The 27,494-nt window shown below is 42.8% G+C and overlaps 1 protein-coding gene across 1 annotated transcript in view; it reads right to left on the reverse strand.

Annotated features, from left to right (window-relative positions):
- Positions 1 to 27,494, reverse strand: part of AGBL1 (ATP/GTP binding protein like 1) — a 325,974-nt gene that overhangs the window by 294,572 nt on the left and 3,908 nt on the right. Inside the window, exons 2-3 of the mRNA XM_025154074.3 lie at positions 26,611 to 26,661; positions 25,757 to 25,820 (exon numbers count right to left, since the gene is read on the reverse strand). The gene's annotated coding sequence lies outside the window, so the exon portion shown is untranslated. The remainder of the gene's footprint in view (positions 1 to 25,756; positions 25,821 to 26,610; positions 26,662 to 27,494) is intronic.

Below are 27,494 nucleotides of genomic sequence, written 5' to 3' on the forward strand. Positions count from 1 at the left end.
TCAGCAAAGGAAAGCAGTATCTGTCAGTCCATCACCAAAAACGGCAGTTGCTGAGGTGAAACAAGGAGTGAACGTATTAAGCCCTCAGAGCATCAGAGGTAGCCCTCTTCTCCATCCTCCCTGGAGAGCAAAGGCTTATGAGAGTATTTCCATTTGGAAATTGGACTCTCAGGATTCAGCAGGACTCTGACCGTGCACACATTAGCAAGGAAAACAGAGCAGGCGAACAGATGGGGTTTGTCTGTATTCTGTGATCTCCTCATGAAGAGTGGACTGTGCTGAGAGCGCCTGGAAAATCCTGGGCTGTTTGTTTTGTTTTATTATTGTGTGTCCCTGGAGATGTAACTGCAAACCCCCGGGGGAGCGATTCATACCACCAAAGTTAGGCAGCTACCTCAGGCACCAAATTAGGAGTCTTATCACCTGTCCAGATAATCATGGAAAAGAGAAAGGGCAACTCAGCTTGCTGAGGATACAAATTACCATCCAGAAGCGTTTATCTGTCACCATTAGTTTTACAGGGAGTATGGGGCAGTCACAGCTACGTGGGATGAATCCCCCAGATCTGATCCCTGGGACCATGTAGCAGAGCAGTGGAAAGAGCCATGGGAGAGCAGCTGGATGGTAAGTCGTGTTCTTGCAACGGCAAAGGAGCTTCTGCTCACAGTGCAGGCCTTCCCAAAGCATTCTGACACATGAAAGCCCAAGGTCTAACTGATCACAACCTTTACCATCATGAAATTCCACCTCTCCTACTCAGATCACACCTAGCACCAGAGGCTCTTTTTTTTGTCTCTTTGCTTGGTATCATCTACTGGCAGAATTATCATTGCAATAGGGAACAGTTTGTTCCCTTGATCTTCTCCCTGCTGATGCCTTATATCCTGCAGTTACATGGCTCCCTTAATGCCTTGCTTTCAGCACATGAATGCAGGTATTTTGTGAATCTCCTTCACTCCAGGGACCAGGATAACTCCTTATTCAGGATGGAAAAGCACATAAACAGAATATTTAACGAAATAACTGTAAGCATCAGTTATACCTGAACAAAGAACTGCAAATGGCTCTGTAATATGCTTTATACTTTCTTCTTCCTTTAGATTGCACTGCAGGCTATTTACAATTCACAATTCACATGTCCCTGCATCTGAAATGCCTTTCTTTCTCACTTACTTCTTGATTAAGTGACAGCCTAATCTCAGTGCAGCCTCCAAAGTTGCAGCAAACACAAATCTTTCCAGAGATAACCAGAATAGCTGTTTTATTTATTTTTGTTATTTTGCCACTCACTATTTGCAGTTGTTATTAAGTGGAAAAAAGTGGTTGAAGTGGTTATTAAGGGGGGAAAAAGTCACAGATACAAATCTGACATTCACACGTCAGCTCCTCAATAAATGAGGTCAACTCTGATGAGGACACTTGTTGGGCTCCAATTATAGGTGTCTTAATGCATAAATAACACTAATACATGGCATCTGCCATCAAAGCACAACTCATAAAAAAGATGCCAATTGAAACCAACCCAGCTGAAAACTGCCCCTCTTGTTGTTTCCCAGTTTTTTTTGGCTCAGTGAAGATTAAGATGCTGACCCAAAAGCGACTTTAATCACTCAGCATCCATAGCTGGGTTCTGACCAGCCCTCCCAGATCAAAATGTGTCCTTCTCACCTTCCCTAGGCACCTTTCCAGCCCAGAGCAACAAGTGGCCTCATTGTATGAGCCAGGCAGGGCAAACCCAGCTCAGGTTCCAGCCCAACCACTGCCACCTGCAACTTGACCCCAGTAGAAAGAGGACCTTAGCCACACAGGACACTGACCACCACTGTGAGGACACCTTCTCTCAGCCTGCCTTCAGGAACTGATAGCATAGATAACACTGCAGTGAGAGACTTAAAGCCCTGGAGAGAGTGCTGACATAGCCATTGCTTAGGACTGCAGAAGTGCCTCATACAATATATTCCCAAGGAACCAGCACCTTGTAGGGCCATATACTTCCAGTTACATATCACTTGTAACTTGAGTTAATTAATGACTTTTTTTTTTTTTTATCACCTCCCTGGTATCATCTGGATAAACTGAGTCTATCACTCTACAGTTCCCAAAATGCAAGTAAGGTAATGAGCTAAAGATGAGAACCCAGGGCTGGCTGCCAAAAGCTTCCGGGGCTTGTTCTGGGGGCACCTTAGTTCCTCACTAATACTTTTATCTCCCCCCATAAATCTCTGTTTGCATCAGGTTGGTACGGCTTGCTTTTTTTGGAGCAGCACTGTGGCAATTCCCCAAGCTGCAACCCCTGGCACAACCTTCAAACAGAAAGCGAAAGGCTCTCAGGATCAGCAAGAACGTGTGGCACAGACAGCAACATGTACAGGAGCATCAGGACATCTAGGTTCTTCACCTGGCTTTGCCTTTGGCTTTCAGGGTGTAATGCACTGGAAAGCACAGCGATGACAACAGAGCACCAAGGTCCTAGGCTGCAACAAGTGAGGATTTGCTCAAGTACCACAACCATGGGCACAGAAACAACAGAAAGAAGGTGCTTACCTTTAGAAGGCCTCAGGCACACAAGGAGCTCTGGCAAAATACCTTTACCACCCCACGCCAACCCTTAAATGAGGTCTGGGAAGGGGGGGATCCTGGCTCCACCCCTTCCGGTCACCCAGCTGCATTGCACTGCATTACACACACCTGTGCTCCCCTGGGTTGGCCCTGCCTTCCCACCAGGTGCACAATCACTGCTTCAGGCCATGACTCAGCATTTCTGCTAACAGGAGAACACCCTTCTGATGGTTACGCTTGTTTCCCACAAGCAGCTTGCAGCCATCTTTGTAAAATATTTTGATGGCTTTGTGGATGAGAAACACCTAGCAGCAATGGTGTCCTAATGTCTGCATGCAGTACTTTTTTTTCTTTCTCAGATCATGGCACTAAAATACCGACACAAAGAGAAAGGCGTAGCCTCAGTTGACACAAGGAAAAAAACTGACTTCCATATTGTACAGCAACTTCCTTTAGGCTTTTCTCCAGCTCTACCTCCATAACCTCCCTTTAATTACACTTTATATGAGTTTCAAATTCCCTGGCTGTAGAGATTGGCAGAGAGCAAGGTGGAGCTGCTCTTCTGAGACAGCTCTTTTGCTTTTGCCAATCTGGCCACTGTAAGATGGATCTCAGAGAAAAAGTGGTGATGAGAAATGTAAGCAAACAGCAAGCCTGTCCCAACCTCTGCAACCTCCTTGTAGCAGCAGTATGCACCAGTACATCTGGAGTTAACAAAATGCACTCGTTGGGGCTACTCAGGGGTTGAAGAGAGACTGCACTATCATGAACAGCAAGGACAAATTGAAGAAGAAAGGCAGGAGCTACCTGCGGCTAAATCCTGCTAATGCCAGGTACTTCTAAAGCTTTGTTTACAAGGAACATGAGAAAAGCTGTAGATTAACATCAGCATTTGCAGACACTATGAGAACAGCATTGCTGTGAAAGCCAGTGGCTCCCAGCATCAAGGGAAGGCTTTCAGCCTCTTATTGGCCTCGCTGGGAAGGTGCTTACTGAGAGCTGTGTCAGAGAGCAGAGCTAAGAGGTGTCTGGATGGGGAAGGAGCAGTCCCAAGGGAAAGCAAAAATTGTCTCCTTTTTGAAGAAAAGGTGAGCTGTGATCCCTGGAGCATCTGGCATCTTTGCTTCCCTGGTCATTCTGTATTGCTGTCAGGACCCTCTCTACAGCCTTGTTCCCAACATAGCAGGTACCAAAAGCTTTTAGAAGAGTTACACAAGGCAATTTGGTTGGTACTTCACTAGAGGTTAGGTCCAAGATAAGACAGACTGCAACATTAATTGAGCTGTACATTGGGGGACAGCAAAGACTCCTTCTCAGACTTCTCTCAGGCATCTGATGAATCAACCAGCACGATCTTTGCTCCAAAAGAGTCCTCTCATCTCTGCACTAGTGAGAAAGCAATTTGTTCTTCCATTTGTCTTCCTTCACTGAGGTACTTCTGTGACTTACCTGCAGGTAATGGCACAAATGAAAAGTGGTGGGCAGGGTAAAGAAGGTCTGGAAGGATGTTTTAAGCACTTGAGTATGATTTCAGGCTTCCAACTAGATCCAGAGTTTTGTTTGAGACATCAATATTCTTACGCAAAGTGATCCATGGAGTTACCATTCCTCACCAGGAGAGCATCTCTCCCTCCGTACTGTGAGACATTTGCAGTGGTCAAGTGAAAACAAGACCAAACCCTGGGCTATTGATGAAGGCAGTGCAAAACTCAAGACATTTGTTTTAAGATCTTTTTTTTCTGCAAGCCTGGATAGTCATCCAGGAAGATCCAGGATTTCAATCTCCAAGACATTGCTTCATTATTATATTTAATAAAAATATTTTAAATCCTCCCATCTAGCAGGCTACCAAACTGTAAAGAACAGCTCAGACTGTGCAGCAAAACCTGGCTGTGGGATGTGTGACCTGAGCATCTCCTGCCTTATTCCAGAGATTTTCTTATTAACAGAAACTCACCAGAATGAAAAGAATTGATAACAACTTTCTGATGACAGATTTCCCCTTCGTATTAAATGCATTCAGCAAATGGGGAAAAGCAGTCATACAATACAAAATGTGCTAATATACCATAATCTACTCATATATTATAAAACTTGCTTATTGCTCTGGTGATTGATTTATTTTTAGTATGCAAGATGCTGAGCATCGTGTGCCTTACAACTGCTGGAGCACAATTATTGTATTGATTTGATGTGACAGTAGCTCTGTGTTTAAGGTGGTTTATGTTTTTTAATTTGCGATTAAATAAAAGGATGTCTGCTCCCTTAGATGGCTGGCAGTTGTTTATACTCTGAAGTTGTTGATGAAGCAAACTTTTATTTGGTTTCATAAAACATACTTGTTTTGTCACTCCAAAGCACATTAGCTGGAGTTCTCAGAGTGGTTTCTAGCCTAGCAAAAGATAAAACTAAACTCCAATCCATTTTAAAATAGGCCGGGTGACAACATCAATGTTGCAATGGGACTATAATGAAGTAAGCAAGCTGAGAATATTGTGCTATTGATAAAAGTAATTGTGATAATATCTTATATTTCTGTAGCACCATTCATTCTGAAGGATCCTAAGTGCTTTTGATACTCACTTGTTCCTTTGTTCATTCCTTCCTCTCCCCCCTTTCTGTTATGTATACACATATGCTTATAATATACGTATATTTCATTTAAGCTTCCTCATCCTACACTGCTGATACCCTCTCAGCTCTGCAGGAAGGAGAGATCTTGACAGCTTCTTAAAATCAGCTGCCTCACAACAGTTACGGGTCCACAGATGAGATTGCTCCATTGTCCATGACACAGAGAGAATAACCATCCTAAGGATGAACACTACTGTCTCACACATAAGTGAGTACCTCTTTATGCTCATGCTGCTTCAGTCAGGGCAGAAAAATGGAAAGATAACATTTCCTCTCTGAAAATGTGCATTGCTACTTTATAGCTTTCAAGCCAGTGAAGGAGCCACAGCTGTAAATATTTGCCACCACCAGCTTGTACAGTCTATCAGCCCTCATTGATTTGTTGCATACCAAGTCAAGGGGTTAAAGATAACTGGTGGACATTTAAAACCAGTGCATGTTTCAAATATAGATAAAGCCTGGTCCAGCTGGCCTGAGCCCAGAGGTATAACCTCCAAGTGATGCGATTACCATCTCTCCATTACCTTCTTCATTCCAAAGATTGCTCCTTGCATGAATGTGGCACGTAGAAACCCCAAACACTTGGAGGGTCAAATGTTTCCAAATGTTGTATAAAATATCTCTCCAGCCTAGGATGGTCCTCCAAAGATTCCACAGATTCTGGGCTATCCATTCATCATGCTAAATTGAGTTCTTGTCTATATTGTGCCACATGAAACCTGTTGATGACTGCATGATGTACTATAGCTTATATGCACCAGAATTACTGTGTCACCTTGTGCTTGTTAAGACAGAAACTGAAAAAAAAAAAAAAATCTGTAAGTATCAGGTCAGAGCCTGAAAAGGATTTGTTTTGACTGCAGTGGTGCCACTTTTACATGAATATTCCAGCAAGCAATTATAAATGGAATGTTACAGAGACAAATATTGAATTCTCCCCTCAAGGAGGCTATTAAACTAGTCATCATGTCATTGTTTGCCATTATTCAGTCCAGAGGCCTGTCTTAAGGAGCTGGATCCAACCAGCGTAGGAACTGATCCGTGCCATGTGACCTCAACATCTACTCCAAACAACCAAAGTAATAAATTATGAATATCAAGTACCCCAAACGCTGTTCATGGCTTATCATTTATAAGCAGTCTGCAGGTCAAAATGTGCCTTTCACTGACTGATCAATTTTTAGGGCAGACAGGACAATTACATCATCCAGCTACTAAATAAAAGCAGCCAGTATGTTTCAACTTATCAGCTTGAAATACCATGACATAGGCTATCATCCTGGTGCAGTGCATTGTCGGGACATTGGTGTACAGACCTCAAACAAATTTCAGAGGCAGCTCGAGGCACAGACACATCTGGCAAGTCATGTCACAAGTGGAATAACAATAACACCCACTTGGTTCCACAAAGGGATGGAGGTGGAGGAAAACTGAAAGTTCACACGGCAACATAAACTCTGCTTTTCAAAATACTACAGCTTATTTATATGTCAAACGTCTTGGAGTAAAAAAAAAGAATCCCAAATTATTAGATGAAGTGTAGCCATGTTCCACACATAAGGCAGCACAGGGTCCTATCCTCTGCCCACTTCCTCAACACACAGGAAGGTTTGGTAAATATTTGGTACATGTTTTATGGTATCATTCATTCTGGGGGTGAACCTGTTTCCTATTTAGCTGTAAAACACATAAGCTTGGGTGCTGAGCAAAGAAGGGCTCCAGAAGTTTGACCTCCAAACTGGTTAAGAATAGATGCAACAGTGAGGGAGTCTTTACATTTCATTTCATCTCCATGGATCTTTAAGCTGTGAAGATACTTTTCATCAGATAAAAGAAATAGCATTTATTTTATCTTTTCTTATATATGACCCCACCTAATAATTCAGATCCCTGCTCAGCATTGCCCTGTAAGCTGCAGTATGCGTACAACACCAAGCAGGAACGTTCTCCCCACTGCCCCAAACAGTGGCACTGACTTTCCTTTCCAGGGAAACCAGGTCATGCATACATCACTCCCTCTGCGCATTTTCTGCTCCTCAAAATACAGCCCTTATCACGGCCATTCTGTAAGTAAAATAGGAGCACTTCCATAAAACTGGGACTTCATTTTTAGCAGTGTTTAGTCTGTACTTCTAATAGGCAACAAGCATACCCATGGTCATTATTATAAGCTGCTTTGTGACACAGGCCAGACTCAGATGTATCGGTTCTAGAAACAAGAAATTCAGAAAGCATCTTAAATATCACCACCTCTCCCCAGAAGAACTTTTGACTACAGGCACCACTTCTCCCAGCGAGGGCTTATGTAGGCACAGTCCGTCACACACTGCGTTTCCCAGATCCATCAGCCTCCTGTTCACACATTACTTATTTCAGTGCTGAAAGCTGGGCCCAAGGCTCGGAGCCTGCTGGGAACAAAGCCACACTGATATTGTTGTGTTTTGCTACTTAAAACAGCAGACTGCAACTCAGCATCAGTGCAATGTTACAACTGCACTGTGAGATGTCAGACCACAAACAACAGGCACGGGAAAAGTCTTTCCAAACCCACAGACAAATTTGCAGAATGGCAAAGCTGTTCCTATTCCACACTGAGGGAAAAAAAGAAAAAAATCATTTTGAAAACTTCTGATGCCATAACAAACCCAAGTCCCTATCTGTTTCAATGACTTGAATCTCACAGCTTGACTGTTGTACACCGCTTCAGCATATCTGCATCAGTGATCCTAACAAAGCAGCTATGAACATTTCCATGAATATTCTCATTTCTTTGCAAAAGATAAACTCTGCAAAGGTTATTTTTCCACTGTTTGGATCTCTCCAGATGGCTGTGATCTTTGAAGACAGAAGGGCATATTCTGTCCTTACGAAATCAAGAGCATCTCTTCACCCTCTGGTTTCAGCAGCCAAGTGTTGCTGGCTATCTGTCCCTAAGGCTGAGTGATGCAAGACAAAACCCAGTGGAACGTGTAAATCTCTCTGTTACTCTGCGAAATAAATAGGTGAGGATCTTTGCATTGACTTCAGTGAGAATTCTGCGTGGAAGGAGAGAAGAGGAGAAAGTACAGTGAGAAACAGCCAAGCGGACAGGGAGACAGCAGCAGAAAGCACGCTGATTGAATGCTGGTAATGTCAGCAGGTAGCTGACTGCCTAGGCCTGTGCAAGACTGAACAGACTTCTTTGCTTTTCTTGTACATATTTTGACACTGTTTGGCTCTGGAGAATTAGCTATAAATCCTCTCTGTACCCTGAGAGATGACAAAAACTCCTTTGTTCGTCCCTGCCTGAAGCCTCACAGCCAGCACAGACCCAGGAGTCTCTGATGGTAACCAAATGAAGATGTCTGCGTCCAGAGGGAAGAACAGAACCAAAGTGGAGTCTACTTTTCTGGCTGTGCTGTGCACTGGGAGTGCATCTCCAAACACATGGACTCGTCAGTGTGTGAACAGATTGCAGCCAGATTTTTGTGGCAGTTCCCTTGGGAGCAGAAGTTTCTATTTGCAAAGAGATCACAAAGGCTGGGAGTGATTTTAACACAGAAAGGAGAAATGCAAACGCTTGAAACTCTTCCCACTGCAGTTCGGTAGGTGTTTTGCCTCTAATTTTAAAGAAAGCAGGCTCAAACTTTAAAGGGTGGCTTGCAGTTAAAGAATAAAATGAACTCTGTGGTGAATCCTGACCTAATGCTCCTCTTTTCCCCTCATTCCAGAGCAGAGGGAGACATTTTTATGAAGCTGAAAGGCATATAATTTAGAAGAGATGTGAAGAAAGCTGTTATTTTTTAGCACACTGCAGACACCCTGTGGAATTAGCTGTTGCAGCAGGTCAACGAGTCAAAGAGTTTGTAAGGATTTAAACCAACTGGGATAGTCTTACAATGACAGACAACCACCGGCAGCAACACAACACCCAGCTGAAGGAGCAGGGAGAAAATCAAGCTGCCTTCTTCAGACCCAGCTTGTCAGCCAGTCTTGTCTGCAAAGAAGTCAAAAGAGTGGCCGCTAATGCAACAGCACAGGAGCAGCAGCCTCGGAGAAGGATGATGCATTTATTACAAAGTGCTACTAAATCTCACCCACCGTGGCTGCTCTCCTCTTCCCCATCAGGATGCTGAAATAGCTCTCTATCAGCTCCTGCTCTTGGCCTTGTGGGCTGACAAAGCTATTCAGAAGACAGAAATCTCATTTGTGGGAAATATTTTCACACACACGCACATACACAAAAGAATCAAGTTATACTTGGAAGGACAAAAGGAATTGTTTGCACGCATCACATTAAGGCTGCCTCTACATTTTTCTTCAGAACAGGAGTGGGATTCTGAAGAAAATCTCCCAGTCATCAGTTTACCACACATTGGCTCCATTTGCAGAGCTGTTTTGCTGCTCATGAACTAGATTCCTTCTGGAGAAAATTAAACTAGAATCTCCACCCCAAAAGTGCAGCAAATGTGCTCCAGACCTCCAGGCAGTCATAAGACATAATGACCAAGCTGATGTCTGGTCCTTCAGACAGCTTTGAATCCCATGTACAATGGGGACATTTGGTGCATGGGACCAGTTAGATCTAGCCTGAAATAAAATCCCCAGGCTTTATGCATCCACTGCTTCTATTTTTCCACTCCTGTTAGACTGATTTTCTTAGACATAATGATATAGACATAATGAACAGGTTAGGGTTTAGGGCTACACCTACAGCTTTCCCCATCTAGTCAAAAGAAGAGAAATAACCCTATAAAGAGGGATTCCTGGTATCAGGATAAATGACAAAGGTAAATAGAGGCAATTTCTGGACAGCAAATAGAAGTCTATCTCCACTGGGTATTGATGGAGCTAACATTATCGGCTTTTGCAGGTAGTTAAACCTATGCAAGAAGCTTCCCAAATTCAAGAGAAATCTCTCAACTCAGAGTTGATCCATAACAGCAACAAACATCCTACCAAAAAAACAGAAGACTTACAACATATTCATGAGAGGCAACTCCTGATACAAACTACATAGGATAAGGGGGAAAAACACTAACCCTGTGCTTTCTCTCTTTGCCTGTTGAAAGAAAAAGCTGAAGTCCACACACAAGATAAATTTATTTATTAAGTGAAATATTTCTTATGTCAGCTTGGTATATTTAGGCTTTCATTCTTGCATTCCTTCGGGTTATTTATTCCTTCGGGAAACTTTAAAGAGAAGACAAATGTTAGAAGTAAAAAGAACTTTTTTTAAGATCCAACTCCCAACTAGATGTTAATCTTACATGTTTTTCTAGGCTGAAGTGAAATCCATCATCTTTAATCCTTGGGGAACGTTGTCCTCTGGTTTCTTCACTCAGCTTAGAATTTTTTTCCTTAACAGAATTTAAGTATTCCTTGAAGTGGTTAAGGATTACTCTTTAATTGGGTAAGAAGCTGCCATCCAGGAGGACCTTTACTGCTTCTGGTCTACTTCATTACTGGAAATACTGGCAATCCTGGTGGGAGTAGATGCAGCTTGGGAAAAGTGTTTGCATGTTTGTAAGCAAGGCACAGCTTTAATTGTTTCGGTAAATCAGTTGAAAAGGTGCCTAGTAGTCAGTGCACTTGCTGAAATGGTACTTTCTTCAGGTACATATGGACAGATATTGATGAAACAGATATTTCCTGGGGTGCTTTCTTTTTGCTTTTGCTTTTTTGGTTTTTTGGGTTTTGTTGTTGTTGATGGTGGTGGTTGTTTTGTTTTTGGTTTTTTTTTCCTACAAGACTGTAAAAGTTCAAAACCAAGCCATATGAAATTTGAAAGCTTACAGAGTAGAGCAAGATGGAGCCAGTCCAGTCTAGGTTTGGAGCCGACCTGTGGGGAAATGCTCATTTTCAGCAACCCAAGGTGTGCAGTTCTGAGGCTCCAAACTCCACCTCTTCTCTAATGAGAAACAGTTTATATCTCTCTTCACACACGAAGGGAGTATTGCCCAGCTTGACCTCTCTCCAGATTTAAGATTGGAAGAAGTAGGATATTCAGGAAGCATATTCTCCAAACTGAAACGCTGCCAGAAAATTCCCCCACTGAGTGCAAAAATGAGACACAAAATCAGATTTCAACCAATTTAAAGTTAAAAAAAAAAAAAAAAAACACTGTATCCTAGAATATCAGCGCAGCATTATAACCCTGATTCATTCTGGCAGCTTGATCAGGCTGCTCTCATTAGTTCCAGCACAGCAATATAAAAATCCGAAAATTCTCTCCAAGGCGAAAAAGAGGTCAGTGGAGAAGAACCAGCTCTGTGTGTGTGAAACACCCCTTTTGCACTGACTGGTCTATTAAGCCATCGCTGAGTGACAGATGGGGGCCACAACCCGTCTCCTACTCCTAAGCTTTCCCTTCGTGAGATGGGTGGGGGTGATCTTGCGTCCAACCCCTACCCATCCTATGAACAGTGCAGTCACTGGCCATGCCTTTTCCAGCACTCTCACTCACGTGGGTCACTTCTGCAGAGCTCTGAAACTCCTTTACACTGTCAGACAGACGAAGCCACTGCTGCACTGTATCATGTCTGCATTGAATCACCGCTGTTGTTTTCTCTGAGAGATTAAGCAGATATTTCTTTCTCCCCTTCAAGTTTTTATGCTGCCACCAAGCCTGGTTTTCAGTCTTGAGTGTGGCTGGGCTTTGATGGATTTTCTACACAGCATAGCCATTGAACAACTCCCACGTGCTTCTGGAGTGACTTCACCATGCAGAGTTACAAAGAGCTTAAATGGTAGATGGTGCTATTACCACTCAGCTACTAAGGCCTAGCTCTAAAGAACATCACAGAATTCAGTTTGTGCTGCTCTCTCCAATATCATGGTTTCCAGGAGCCAGTATCCATCGCTTCAGCTCAGGTTAATCAGCACTGAAAAATGTTATATCTTAGACAGAATATTTATTCATTAGTCACAGTGCTCATGCGGGGACTAGCTCCTGCTGTCAGGCTGCCTACCAAGGCTGCTTTGGACTAGAAGTAAATAGAGAAGAAAAATTCAGTCCTTTGAGAAGCTCTGTCTAAATGGGAGGTTTGCAACCTTTTCTTCAGAGAAGTGGGAAATCAAAACAAGAAACAACTTCAGCTGAGATGAATATACGATAGTAGGAGAAAGACAGGAATTTGCATAATGGCCTAGATCTAGATTCAAATCAGGACTCTGAAAGGCTATTATGCCTGATGACTGATCCACAGCAGGTTCAGCTGAGCCTGGCCAATAATAACCAGAGCAGAGGACCAGCTCTGCAGGGAGAGCAGAGCTGGTCAGGAAGGGGCTGGCACTGAGGGCTATCCCTGAATTACAAGAGATGCTGTCAGACCAAGGGCCTGGAGCAGCCGCACTAGGGCTTCAGAGCAGGACACGGAACGCTGTGGGAGAAAGAGCCAGGGCAGTTCAGGGCAGCGAGGAATGCTTTCCAACAGCGCACTCTGTGAATCAGCAAATAAACCCCCAGACTATTATCTGCCCTTTGCAGATAACCTGTACATGACAGCAAAACAGAGAGGGACTAGCAGCTTACAGAGTTTCTCTCTAAAAGAAGAATCTAAACAGCCCTTCTATGAATATTTCTGATTATCTCAGGTCTTCCAGAGCTGTGAAGAAATTGAAATTTCCTCTTCAGTGTTTGCCCATTGCCTCTTCTATAGATATAAGCTTCACCAAGCACCCACACTAAATCTGCCAGCACTTATTTTCCACCATCTGCATAGTAATTGCACTAGGAGCTGAGTTTAATACCCTTAAATTCCCATCTTGACACGCTGAACAGCTCCTGGCGCAAAAGGTGCAAGGGGCTATTTAGTCTCAGGTTATTGACCCAGAAGGAAGAAATCCAAATACCAGTTTTCTTCTTTCCTCTTCACTCACCTCAGTGGCTCTGCCATTAAGATACTTCTTATCTCTTTGGTAGATACAGCTTTCTCATCGCTGGGTCCATCCACCCCATTCTTCTTTCTCTCGCACACAGAAAGCACCCTTGGAGGCTGCGAAATAGGTTGATTTACAGCTGGGTGGTGATGTCGTGGTGAGAGGACCTCGTTCCTTCATATGTGTAGACTGCACAAAAAATAAAGATGCTACCAAGCCTTGTGTCACTTAATAAACGGAAAACTCGGCTTTGGCATGGCATTCCCAAAATGCATTGCCAGTGTCCACAGACCTGAGGCACACCTCCAGCTTCCCCAGAGCTCCCTTTCTGTAACTTCCATAACCGGCTGCCTAGGGAAGTGGAAGAGTCACTGCTCCTGGAAGGTTTCAAGAAAAGAGTACATGTGGTGCTGAGGGACATGGTTCGTGGGCATGGTGGGGATGGGTTGACAAACTATATGATCTTAAGAGGTCTTTTCCAACCTTAATGATTCAGTGATTTTATGATTAGGTGTCCTAATCCCAATTTTATCTTGGCATCACCACTCATTCACTCAGACATTCAAAACTTCCAGCAACACCAAAAGAGCTCCCAGGGTATGCTGAGAGCATGTCTGAGCATGCTGCACGGTGCAACTATTCCTCTGGATACTTCAACAAGTCTTTTCCATCGAGAAAGTTCAAGAAGATAAACCTGGTTTCCTGGCAGAGCAATTGAGGCAACAGTGAAGCACTGCCCGCTCTCCCACCTCCTTGTATTTCTTCTCCAAGGCATCAGCTTGCTAAGAATGGAGCTGCCTTTCATTCACATGAAAACTCATCTTTAGAGAGGAGTCAACTTGTGTCAGTGTACAAGCACATGGATACTGTACATATGAACTGTATATGAATATCACCCAGCCAAGTTTTGGCTGTTTGTTGCTACTGAGAAACAAGCACGGTAATAACCTCAGCCTCCCCCAGTAGAAATGGTGCAGCTCAGACATAATGTAGAATAATATTCTTTTCTGTTGGATCTTCGTTGTAGGTGCACAGAGTGTGTTTTGAATGGGAGATCATATTCACAAAAGACTTTCATCAGGTTAGATGAGGGAATAACACCATTAGTTGGATTAAGCTGTCCTGCTTTATGGAGCCTAGCAGCAGACTGCCTGTGAGTCTGCTCTGCATGGGAGTCATGCAGAACTCCCCCAGGAAGATGCACAGGGAAGGAAACCACAGTGAGAAGCTGAGATCTGCAGCAATCAGAGAGGAAAAACGTGGTATCAGACTGAAGGACGGATAGAGAGCTGCCCTGCTCCTCGGAGCAGAGGTCAACACAAGCCTTTTCAAAACACATCTTTTCTTCTCAAGTGTGAACTTTTTTATTTTTTCTAAGCATGGTGAATTCATCTTCACTGCAGACAGCAGACCTCACAGCATATGGGAACAAAGGAGAAAATACTGTATAGCACAGTCGCTTTTTATGTCTTTATTTTTATTAGTATGCAATGCAACAAAAGCATTTAGTTAAAAGAAAACAGTAGTTATTGTTAAACTGAGCCATAAAAAATACTACAAGGCTCATATTTTGTCTAAGATTTAATAAACATGGGAAAGACAAAAGCTTTGGAGGATTTTCCCTTAATACAAAATATTATTTACTCTTTGTCAAGGGAGAACTCTTCACCAAGTGTTTTAGAACACATCATTACCCATCAAAGAATGAAAACTCCCTAGATTTTCTGAAAGTTTAATAGCTAGTGAAGTCTTAAAAAAATAAAAAGCCTCTTGTTTTACAAATGCTGTAGTAACTTTTAATGTCAGGAATCACAAGAAACAATGCAAGAAAAATATTCTGCTCTGGTCTGGGGAACCAGTTGCCCAAAACAATGAGGTTCCGACTGTAACACTGACATGAAGCAGAAACTAATGCTAGTCTCTCAAGTACCTGAGCTGAGATGAATGCATAAATATTGAAATAGGGTGAAAATAGGATTCCCTTAACATTGAAAAAAGATAATGTATTTAAGCTGCATATTTCTGTCTACACATCAAGTTATTCATTTCCAAATGGCTACGAACAGTACATGTGTAGGAATGTTTTGATTTGGGGATAAGAGGAGACCTTACTGCTGCTAACTTTAGCCCACTGAAAATTCATTGCAGTTCCTAACCTGTCTAAATTAGAATTGACTTTCATATTCACAGAAACCCTGGGAGCCCAATTTTAAGATCCAGTGCAGATAATCTACCTCTGTATTTTTGCATACAATACAAGATTTGCCAGAAACATATGGGAAAGCACATCCAAAGGCAGAGGTGAACACTCAGGCTCTTTTCTTCCTTAGTACTCTCTCCCATCAACTAATGCAGATACTTGCATGCACACATAACGCAGTGGCACAAATTGGAAATGAAGTGCACCTGACTAATGCCTCTTCTACTGCAGCTAAGAAGGCAGAGGAACAAATTATGCAGAGGTTTCCTCTTTCCTTCATCTGTATGCATGTTGCATAACGTGTCATACTTTAACATTAGGACCAAAATTTTTTATTATGCAAACTTATTATGACTATCAAGTTCTCGTTGAGCGTTAGCAAGCTCTGAAAGATGCTATTAAATATGTCAGTTTAACTTCAAATTGAAGCCTATGTATTTTTAATTGATAAGTAGATGTATATGAATGTAGCAGAGGCTGCCATTAACTGTGCTATTGGGTTAGGGAATAGCAAGAGTTCCTCCCCAGAGCTGGCTGTGAGAGCATATTCTCCTTTTTTAAGCTTGGAAACCGAGGTACAGTGGTTGCAGAGCAGAGGGCACACTTACACCTTTCATTTCATCTGTATCTCTGATCTCCACCTCCTCACTCCCATAGTTTTGCCATTTTCTTCTCCAGTTCCCACCTGCATCTGAAACCAAAGGGCGTACGTAGGAGGGGTGGCACAGGCAGGATTTCAAGGGGACAGTGAGATGCTTCAGCTGGGTGATACATAAGAAGAAAGAAGGCTCCCAAAGGCTGCTGTGCCTGGGTCAGTCCCTCACTGACTATACTTGAGAGCAGACATTAGGGTCTAGGAAAATATTTGTGAGGCAGAGAACTCTAATTTTCACATCCTTTGGAAAACCACCTTCTCATGGTAACTTGTCTTAGCTGGAGTTGGCTATGACACAGATGCATAACCCTGTAAAGAAGGATGGGGTATTCAAGAGCCTTCTTCAAGGAAAATCTGAACACCCTGAAAACCTCCCTCCCAGCTTTGGTAAAAAACAGGCAGGGCTACTAATGCCTTGTGCACTCTACCCAGCACTTGGACTTCCTGTGGTCTTTTGAGATCAAGAACAGGATCTGAGGAGAAGCAAAGGGATGGTTATCTTTAAAAACAAGCAGTTGCTGGAAAGGTGAGATAAGCAGATTACAGTGCACTCTGGGTGTAATTTTAAATAATTGACAGAGCACTCCGAGCCCATATCAGGATGCTTTTTCACTGTTCACACGTCAAAAGGAATTAAATACATTAAATAAATGTATCTGAAGAGTGAAGTATATTGAGATGATAAATGGATACAATCTGTTATCATGCAAATTCAGATCAAGTAAGATGAGATGACTTTGCCTGAACTGTGCCTGGCTGAAAACAGCAGTGGAAGGAAACTGCTATTCCTTCATGCCTTTGCTACTGGGCTTTGTTACCTCTGCTTCAAAATCTGCCACCCAAACAGGCAGCCAAAACAGAGGGGGAATTTGTTCTTTGGTCTGAGCCCAGTACTGTGAGTTTTGTCATTCAAGGTCATGTGTGCTCATCCTGAACAGGTTCCTTGGTGCCATTTAACACATATCAGATATAAAACTAGGAAAGAGGAAGATCCCTAGGTCCTTAACTAAAAACAGAAAGCATCATTAGCTCAAACTCTCTAAGCTCCTGTAGGTCACAGACCATTGAATTCAACTCTGGTACTTCTGTTGAGTACAAGAATTTGTTCCTGGCTAGACTGTCCGGGCATCTGGTCTGGGAACTGAAGGGATCTTCTGATGAAGATTCCCCTGGTAGTTTGTTATAGTGGTTAATTGTTCCTCACTATCAAATGTATGCCTAATTGCTCATTTGAATTTGTCTAGCTTCAGCTTGCAGCCGTTGATTCTTGCTGAGCCTTTGTGCACTAGATTAAAGAGCCTTTTAACACTATCTTATGCTTATAAAAGTATTTATACATCCAAGTTAAGTCACCTTTTGCTCTGATGTCTGATGAATTAAACAGAGCTTTCTATGAATGGCAATTACACAGTGTTTTCTCAGTGTGTCAAGTCCCTTCTAGATGTCCTGCCTGCACTCCCCCTGATTTTTCATCATCAGGTTGCCAACATGGAAAATCAGGTCTAGATTCAGTAAACTGAATTTCACCTATTATTACTTACTGGTAGTCTGTACGCCTGCGGAAGCACCTCTTCACTTACACACTTAATGCTTGCCCTAGACCATTTGCTATTGCTTCACAGCAGGTGTTCACATTCAGTGATCTGTTCACTCTCACTCAAGAACCCATTGTGGCCCTACTTTCCTGGAGAAGCTACCTGTGCTGCTGGTCTTGTTTCCAGGTGTGTTCCTGCCATATGTTTGTGATGAAAGAGAATGATAAAGAGGCAGAAAAGCGAATCACCATAAAGGGAGGAGAGGAAGTATGGTAAAAAACAAACATCAGATCTGAGAGTGGATGAGTCACTGTGCAGATTAGGAATGAGTGCCTGAGTATTAGCCTTGTTCAGCTGAAACTGGTGACGCACTGTCCTTTCTCTGTCTTGCAGGATCTTTAGCAGCTCCACCTCAATATGTTCAGAGGTATCTCACAATGCTGATGAACATCAGCAGCTCCAGGAAGGCCAGGAGCTGTCTTTGTCAAGCCCGAATGCAGAAATTCAAAATGAAGAATGCTAAATGTGTTGAAAATACAGCACCCTGCTCTGAACTCCCAAAGGTTTAGGAGCATACAAATACGCTTAACACGCACATGCTTAAACCAACATGCCGAATCACACAGCTGCTAAACCCATGCAGCTAATTAGCAGGATGACATATTTCTGATTGCAAGCCAGATAACTGTAGGAAAGAAGGGATACATGCTCAGAGTGTGGGTATTTCTATGTGGCTGTGGCTCAAAAGGGTTAAGGAAATAAAGGAGTTTTTCACACCCTCCTGCTTTGAATTTCACTTGTCAAACCAAGAAACCACTTTGGATTTGCTCTGATATCCGTTTAATTTCTGGTTATTTTTCTCTGACACATGCAGCCCGCTGGTGCCAATTATGTACATTATATTTCTGCCAACTTTGCTGTGATATTGCTTTTAATAATTTATATAAACATGCTTCATATGCTTATGTGCTGCTCTGTATGTGTGTGTGTGTGTGTTCGTGTGTGTTGTCTCTTCCCAGTTTTGAAGCCATTTAAGCAAAGAAATCTTATGTAAGACCAATGTAATTCCAATGCAACAAGAGAACTCTAAGCCCCCACGTTGAAACAGCCAGGGAGTTCTAAGGAAGCTTTTTCTTAAGCAGGACAAGCAAGAATTTAAGTCAGCCTAATCTAGTACCACTGTTTTAAGCATCCTTAGCTTATGAATATAAGCAAAGCCCAAACTGTTTTCCTGCTGAATTTCTATAATTTTTATAGCTGGGCACTCCAGCATAGGCATGATCTATTGCTATAATCTAATATGTCACCAGTCTGGAAACCCAGCAACAGTGGTATGGACTGCTTTACAGACAATGAGCATCTTAATAGGCGACGATTAAATATTCATTTAGGAAGTGATGGAATCAATTCACTGGAGATGCAGCCCTTCTAAAAAGCGCTTTCCACCAATAATCGTCTCACTTGTGCAGAAAGGTTTTGTCTCATAATTAAGTCTGTAATCCTGATGGCCTAAACAGCTAGTAGAATTGGGATGAGGGATTTTTATCTCTCTGCTTCTCTCTCTCTCTCCACAATGCTTTCTATGGTTATTAACAGTATGAGATGGTAACAAGAAGGCCAGTAGTTCTCTCTGACCAGCATGACAGGAAAACTGTTGTTTGGTTTCCAAAGAGGGGGAGAAAAAGACAATTCAAAACAAGACTGAAGTAAGGGAGTATTTGCAGAGTGTGCAGGGGCATACACATACGCTAACATTCCTTTATTCCAGCAACAGCAATAAAATTCCCAATATACCACCACTTCATCTCTAGTTCATCAAATTCTCCTCTGATGGGCAGTTAGCTGCAAAAGATCTCTTTCATGGCAGGAGGAGAGTAAGAAAGAGCTTCTTTGTCTTCAGAAAGAAACCATTTCTGCTTTTGAACTACTTCCTTCAACGCTGATAAAAAAAGGCCTTTCATCCTCCTCTAAGTGCATCCATTTTAAGCTGGACTCAGCCAGCTTTTCAAAGTTAACACAACTCGATCAAAACTGAGTTAGCCTTGGAAACTGCACATTAACTAGAATTTGATGTTAGATTAAGGAATCAGGGGAAAAGAACAATGAGAAAAGTTCTCTGACTTTAAATATCCCCTGGAGGAAGCACTCAGGCACTACCTCATCTGTTCTGCAACTCAAATGAGAGAGGAAGACAATACAACGTACTTAATATTTAGACATTAACTGGGAGGGATGTGCCAACCCATACTCCAATGCTCTTCTACAAAAAAAGTCTTTGTGGGAGCACAGCAAATGCTGAAAGCAGTTGGAGTTAACTAACAATGGGATAATTCTGCTTATCCCACATCTGTGTGGTAAGAGCACATGTTTTCCTCATGGCACTTAAACCCACCATGCTGATTAAAGGTATCACGGCACAGATGTATCAGCTAAAGGACTAAGAAATGACGTTGGCTATTGCACGTGAGCCAGCTTAGGCTTCTCAGCTTGGCTTGTTGAAACAGTGAATACAGATGAGATGGGGAGAAGCCCAACAATTCAACTACAGCAACTTCTGGGAAGTCACAATTAGCACTACAAGACAATTAAGGCGGTGATTTATTTCTGCTATTGCTATCTATACGCTAAAAGCTGTGTCCTGAAACATCTCATCCCAATATGTTGTGGCACTAGCAAAACCCAGCCTCTTCTTTAACGGATTGTATTGCAGAGAGTGGAGAAATACTGCAGACAGAAAAGAGAGACTGATTTGCAGAAACACAAGTAACTGGGGTTGCAGTATCAAATTATGAGTATAATAGCTTGGGTATTTCAACTCATAAAGCAATTTCTTATGGTTCTCCTGAGAGCCTGTAGCAAAATTAAACCCCATAGGTTCTCCTAGAGGTGCTAGTAATGTTGCTGCTGCAAGAGTCCACGTATTTCAGACCTCAGTGACTCTTCTCAGCCCTATTGCCTGTGATGTGCTTCTTAATACAAATATTACACAGAAGGAGCTAAGCCAATTTCCTGTACTTTAGAGGCAATTTACTAGACCTTTCCTTAAGAACTGTTAGCACATTTTCTAGTGATACAGAAGTCTTGTCAGTGCCCAAGCTACAGCTTTATTGAATGTTCCACTGTAAGTTGCACGCATTTATGCGAGTGGAACTAATCAGCTAATTAATGTTGCTACCTAAATTATTGTGTGTTCTTCTTATTTATGTGGCCAATTTGCCCACTAGAAAATGGTTCTCAAATCACAGTCTACAAAGAAATCCTGAAATTGCAACTCCTACACCACAAAGTCTAAAATGCTCTGACCCAAAGATGCTTTCATGTATTTTGAGCAAATCAGAGGCTTCCAAGGGAGCGATGAGCATTGCAGCTTCAGCTAGCTGCACTGCTCCTTTGGCACCCTTGCAGAAGGCAACAAGCTGATAGCTGATTTACGCAGAGATATCCATTTCCATTTGCATCAGCCATGCTTGATTTGGGAGGATTTTCCCAACAGCAAAAATGTGGATGCAGAGAAAGAAATTCTACCTGGAGAGGCTCTGCTGTCCTTTCTGTTTCATTGCTGCAGTCTGAAGGAGGAAAAATGAACCTGTTTATGATATACCTACACTGAAACCACGAGAGCTGAGACACGCTGGGCTCGGACACAGGGAGGCTCCCTGTGGAAAAGGCACGTTTTATTCATCCTTTCCCCCTCCATCCTTCACTCGGAGGAGCCGGGCCAGCCGTGGCCCTGACAGCACATGAGTGATGTGCTGGTGGCGACTGCCACCTCGTGGGCAACCAAACCGGAGAGAGATGGAGCACCCAGCGTGAGCAGCCCTACCGGTAGAAACCACTCGGAGCAGAGAGGATTCTCAGCAGTGGGCATGCTGCTTCTTGGCCTGCCTAAACTTGCTCATAGTTTTCTGTAGTTATAACAAAACGAAACAAACAAACAAAAAAATATTCAAATAAGAGACTTCTGCTGCAATCCAGCCCAAGTAGCATTGCTTGCCAAATTTCCCATCTTCACACAGCATGTCTTTCTCCTACTTTGTTAGCTATCCAGCATTTATAGGAGGCAAGTAACAGCCACACTCACAGCCTTCCTAATTCCCACACAGAAAATTCTAATCCTGATGAAGTGAACTGCAAAATTAGCCTGAAACTCAGAAGAAGTGTTCATCTCGCAGAACAGGAATTTGCCCTCATCTCAATGGGTTTGATGTCATTTGCCTATATCCCTTTGTCGACAGCCAGTGTGCTGTGGGATGGCTCAGTCTGGAAAAGAGGAGGCTCAGGGGAGACCTTATCACTCTCTACACTCCCGGAAGGAGGTTGTGGTGAGGTGGGCTCAGTCTCTGCTCCCAGGTAACAGCAATAAGATGAGAGGTGATGGCCTCAAGTTGCACCAGGAGAGGTTCAGGTTGGATATTCGGAAAAACTTCTTCTCTGTAAGAATGTTGTCATTGCTCCTGGAGGTGTTCAAGAACCATGGAGATATGGCACTAATGGACATGCTTAGTGGGCATGGTCAGGATGGGTTAGGGTTGGACTAGGTCATCTTATTGTGTTTTTTCCAATCTTAAATGATCCTATGCTTCCTAGCTAGACCTATCTGTCTGATCACAGCCTGCCTTCAGGGCTACCCACCAGCACCAGAAGATGATGGAGGCAGCTTGCAAGCTGGATTCACTTTCAATTTAACCCATTTTAATCCCTCCTTCTCTTCATCACTTCGGAAGGCAGTGGTCCCATATCACTGCTTCTTCAGGGTGTTGCTGTTTCCAGAAGTTTGCTGTGCTGAAAAACCCGTTATGTTCTATAGGCACATTGAGGCTTTCTCAACATTTGAATCATTCTTGTGTACACCAGCTGTAAGAGATTTTACTGTAGTGTGTGGGGAAAATAAGGCATCGAAAAATGGTGAAAGCATGTGAAAAAGGAGCCTTAGAACCCTATCCTCCTGCAGCTTCTCTATTGGTAGGAAGTTTAACCTGGGAACATACAAACTGTAATGGAAAAATAAAAAGCTTTCTGATGCATGACTGGAATATGATAGCATGACACAGTTAGCTTGGTGCTGCACTCTCATCAATCAGATGGCAAAGTTATTGGGGGTCTTCATTTAGCCCCAACTCACCCACTGCGTGACAAGTAAGAGAAGCCTCGTGGAAGGGAGAGGAAGAAAAGGTTGCTCCTGGTCCAGCAGACCCCTATGGACACTGCTGCACTCACAAGAGGTGTCCTGAATAGAGCCTCAAAGGAGCCTGAGGAATATTCATACAATCTTAATGTACCATGACTGCTGCCCAGCAGTTCCAGATAAGTTGGATTAATAAACTGCCTTTCATTTGTGACACTTGAGCATGAATTTTACATTAGGCTCAATTCAGTAAAGTTCACAACTGACACGTTTCCCTTTATGACAATCCTTTCCAATTGTTTTTTACACTGGGACATCATAAAGATGTTTGAGCTGCTTCTGGCAAGGAACTGTCTTTTACCTTGAAGAAAAAGAGCTTTTATAACCCACTCATGCCTACAGCATTATTGAATAAGGTTGGAAGACAAAGCCCCTAGTCCGTTTTTACTATTTACAAGTCAGAGTTTTTTTTTAGCATTAGTGAAAGCAGAGGGGTGCTGGCTGCAACGCTGAGCTGATCACAGTGGAAATTTTGAATGCAGTGAGGGTTAGGCTGATTAAAACAAAAGCATGATATGATAAGACCAGCAGATCCTTTTGGAGCTATTAATGCAATGCAAGTGGTCACGTCCACCAATTAGAGTTTACATGGCACTCGCTAAATTCATTAGACTATGAATCTGTTCTTCCTTAATTGACAAGTGGCATGGCTGATCTTCATCCAAATTGTGCAAGTAAGGATAAAAATGGAAGGATGAGCTGATTACAAGATGTATTTATCTCTTGACAATACACACTAATTAGCTACTGCCTCTCTGAGAAGCAGCTAGTCAGGTTGGTGATCTACTGAGGGACGGATCTCTACTGAAACAAAGTAAAAATGGGAGGCATGGGTTTGGGTGCAGTTTAGGTTTCGATTTTTGACTTCAGCCTGACAAAATAAGCAAAATCAAAGCCAGATGGAAGGGTTCCTGTCCTGAAATGCCAGGTGACAGCCATCACACAGAACACAGACCTGCAAAATCTTACAGAACTCAGCTAGAGTCATTTCCTGAGCAGTTGCATCCATGAAATGGGAAAAATTACTACCACAATGTTCTTTTTCCTTACCTTTTGTCTTTTGGGGCTCTTTAGAAAAATATTTACTCCTCTGTTTACTCTGGGCTGCATGAAAGAGAATTTGGTGCCACGCTACAATCCCAGACACACTCTAGCTCCATTTTGCCCCTGAGCATAAGCTCGGGGCAGATTTACTTAATGTGTGGAAAGGATACGCTTTTTCTAGAGGACATGGTCAGTGTCTACACATTCCTTTCCTTCCTCCATTAAATTCTCAAAGCAGATGGAAATAATGATCTAATCACCTGCTGACACTGAAACATCTCAGCTTAAATACATGGAAGACAATTCAGAAAAGAGTAGGCAGGTCTGATCTAAGCATACTTTGAATGACTGCTCTTGGATGACTGACTTCATTTCATAGCTTCAGCTTGATAAACCACAGATTTAAGCCATTGCATAACCAAGGCAGGGCAGAGATATCTGTAAGTATTACTCTGATATGTCACCTTGCAAAGCACCAAATATCCCATTTTTCACCAAGGATGGAGCTTTAGTTTCTTGCCTTATACAGCACTCAGCCATAATACCATGATTTTACATCATCAGTGTTAATTCTGTCTTGTTCAAGATGCATGTACAGAACGCTTAGTGGAGAACAATATTTGATCTGCTGACAAACTGGGGCTTCTCACAGGGCTCAGGGTCATGGATTGATGCAGACAGCAATCATCAGCCACAGGAAGGGAAAGGACAGACAAACCCAGGAGATGTTTCTAGGTTCTAGCAATTTTACAGAAACCCAAACTGGCAAACTCTTGTCCCTTCAAATTAACCACGAGTCTTTCCATTATGAGCAGCTCTGTCCCTCCCTCCCCTGGTAACATCAATCTAAGTTTGATGTGCTGTTTCCATAACAACATGTAATTAATATGAACCCTCTGCCCCTGCCCAGTGCAGGTAGTGCCTGCTGCCAGCATTTAACATGAAATAAAAGCAAAGAGCTCAGGAAGCAAATGCCTTGCTTCAATCTCAAGTGTGTTTACAACAGCAGCACGGCGCCTCTGTGCTGAGGATGGGAGGAAATGCTCTTGCTTTTAATTACACGAGATGTACATAGCAAGTAATTAATATGAAGTGGAGTCTGGAGAAGCCTGAGCTTCCAGCCCTCTGATCATCAGCACAGCGCTGGCTCCTGAGATCACACGTGTGGGATGCAGCACCCTCTGAATGCACAGTGTTTGGGGATTAGGATACAGGCTTGCCATATGCCTTCCTCAACACCTGAGAGTCAGGTCCCAAATATTTCTGATCAACACTCTACACACCAGCACAAGCTCCCCTCTCCCCTCCCTGCCCAGCTGCACTCCCCTTCGGGAGCCATTTCAGGATGTACACAGGCTGCAGTTACGGTGAGGCATTAGAAACAAACAATTCTTATCATTTATATGAATTGGAGATGTTTGGAGACTTTTCTGCTAATAAATTCAGAGCTGCAAATGCATCAAGCATCTGCTGGTGTGGTTTCTACAGATAACACAGCCTCTACGTTTTTGCTTATTATGGCAGAGCACCGTCCCAGCACAGTTTCCAAGGCATGAAGTCAGGCAAGATGATATGCAGGTAAAGAGAAGTCACAGTGCTCCTACCGAGCTCCCAGACCACTCTGATTACAGGACACCACCCAGGAAGTATGTGAGTTGGGTCGAGGTGACAGCAAAATCCCAAATAAATAACAAACTCTGGAAACTGTCATTCCTGGAAGGAAGGAAGGAATACTTCTGAAAGAAGGTGATGCTTGGACTCTGCTCTAAAGGTGCCTCTGAAAACCCATCTAAAGACAGCGATCATTGTCTACCCTGTGTGTACGAGCATGGCTTTCCCATAGCATTCACGTCCCATGGGTTTTCTGGTCTCTTTTGGGAAAACAAGATATGCCAGAAACTGCTGGAGATACCCACTACAATTCACCACAGATCCAGCACTTGGAGAACCAGAATTCATCCTGCTTCTCCGCACAGTGTGGGAGGGACCTGCTGTGTGTCAGCACCTGCATTTTATCCTGGGCTTAAAAATGAACTTGTTTATCAAAAAAAATGCGCTACCCCAGAGGTTCTCCTTTAACCTACCTGTTCTGCCATGTCACTTATCACCATCTGAGCAGTTTCCTTTCCTGCAGCTTAATCTTTGCGTCTGTAAAAGGGAAGCAATGCATCTAGTGAGAAATCTGCAGTGAATAGTTTTTGCAGTGAAAATAAATTAAAATGCACGTATTTGTAAGGAAGCTAGGTTAGGAAAAAAAAAAGAGATTTAAACTTCAGAAAACTTTAAATAACAGAATTTAGAATCAGTCACTGAAATTTAGCACAAAGTAGAAGAAAGGTTTCACAAATACTGTACTTTGTTTTCTCCATAATTTCCCCTGGTGTGAAGAAGACAGAGGAAGAAGAAAAAGGGAACTTTCCCACTCAAACTCAACAATATCTGCTCTCCCGGGGCCCCTGCAATGGTCTGTTTGTTAATCCCCAGTGAAAAGCCACTCTGAAAGCACTTTCAAATCCTCCTATGGGACACAGCGAAAACAAGAGCCAAACAACAGACCCCAGGGGCTCGGTTCTTTAGCTGAAACAACACTCTCAATCTCTATTACTTCAGCTTTATGAAAGCATTACTATTTACCAGTACATATGACTATTGATTTGGACATGAGGGGATGTCTAAATTAATGCAGGCAGGCAGGACTGATACATGGCTGGCAGCTCTGTTTAAGTTTACAGTAAGCACTCCCCAAATCGGTCTAATTAACAGCTAAACCAACAAGCACCTGGGCCCTGCAAAGCATTTGGCAGAGATAAACTTAAAGCCTCCCTTCTCAGCAGAAATACTCAAGGATGTGTCAGTGGTTACTGGTGGGACACCAAGCCTGGAGGAAAATAATTAAAGGAAATCAGTGGGAACGGACTTTATAAATTCAAATACATACCAAACAGTGCAGCTTTCAGCTGGAAGAGCTCAGAATGTGAGAGAGGTCCAACTGTATGAAAAGATGGAACATCATATTAATGATTTGAATGCATAATGCTGTGTTGCACAGAAAGGGAAGAGAAGTGGAGGAATCTCCTTTGCCCAAGCATCTGCTCTGGCTGGGGCTGTGTTCAGCAGCACAAGTATGGGGCACAATGATAACCTGTGGTCCCTGCCAGCATAGATTATTACGTGACCCTACAACTGCATGTTAATTTTGTGTGCTGCACAAGAGGCAGCAAGCACAAGTCTGCTAAAATTCCATGTTTCTTTCGTCTCCTTCATTTTTTTGGTGCTTCTTAAATTACACAGCCTGGCAACGACAAGCAGGCTGTCTTCAGCAGGTGCTAATACAGCTATCCCTATGCAGAAGCTGAAACTCAAAGAGCATTTTTTGTGCGTGATTATTTAGAGGGAAAGAGAAAAAAAAGCCACTTATGAAAGAAACAGAGCTCTATTATTTGGTTGCAGCATCTGAGAGCATATCTTGTAATGGAGCCTTAAACCTCTGTAAGATTTTTTTCCATGGTTCTAATGAAGAAATTGAATGACAGCTGAGAAGACTCAGGCCTGAAGGGAGAGAATGGGGCACAGGCAAAACTGTCTCGTTAGGAAGAGAAATATCCTGTTAAAATTAGTGCTTTTCTCTTTAGCAGAGGGAGCTCAGAGCAGGTAACTTTTTTTTTTTTTTCTCTCCATCTGGTGCATACTCAAATTGCTGCTCAAAGCTGGGTATGGATTTTGCATAAGGACACCTCTTTGGACACAGGAGCAGAAATAAAGCGTGGGAGCAACATAGGAGAGAGGAGATAGAAAAGAGAATGGTGACATGAACCACAACTT

This window comes from Gallus gallus, chromosome 10 (genome assembly GCF_016699485.2).
Source record: "Gallus gallus isolate bGalGal1 chromosome 10, bGalGal1.mat.broiler.GRCg7b, whole genome shotgun sequence".
Taxonomy (NCBI): Eukaryota; Metazoa; Chordata; class Aves; order Galliformes; family Phasianidae; genus Gallus; species Gallus gallus.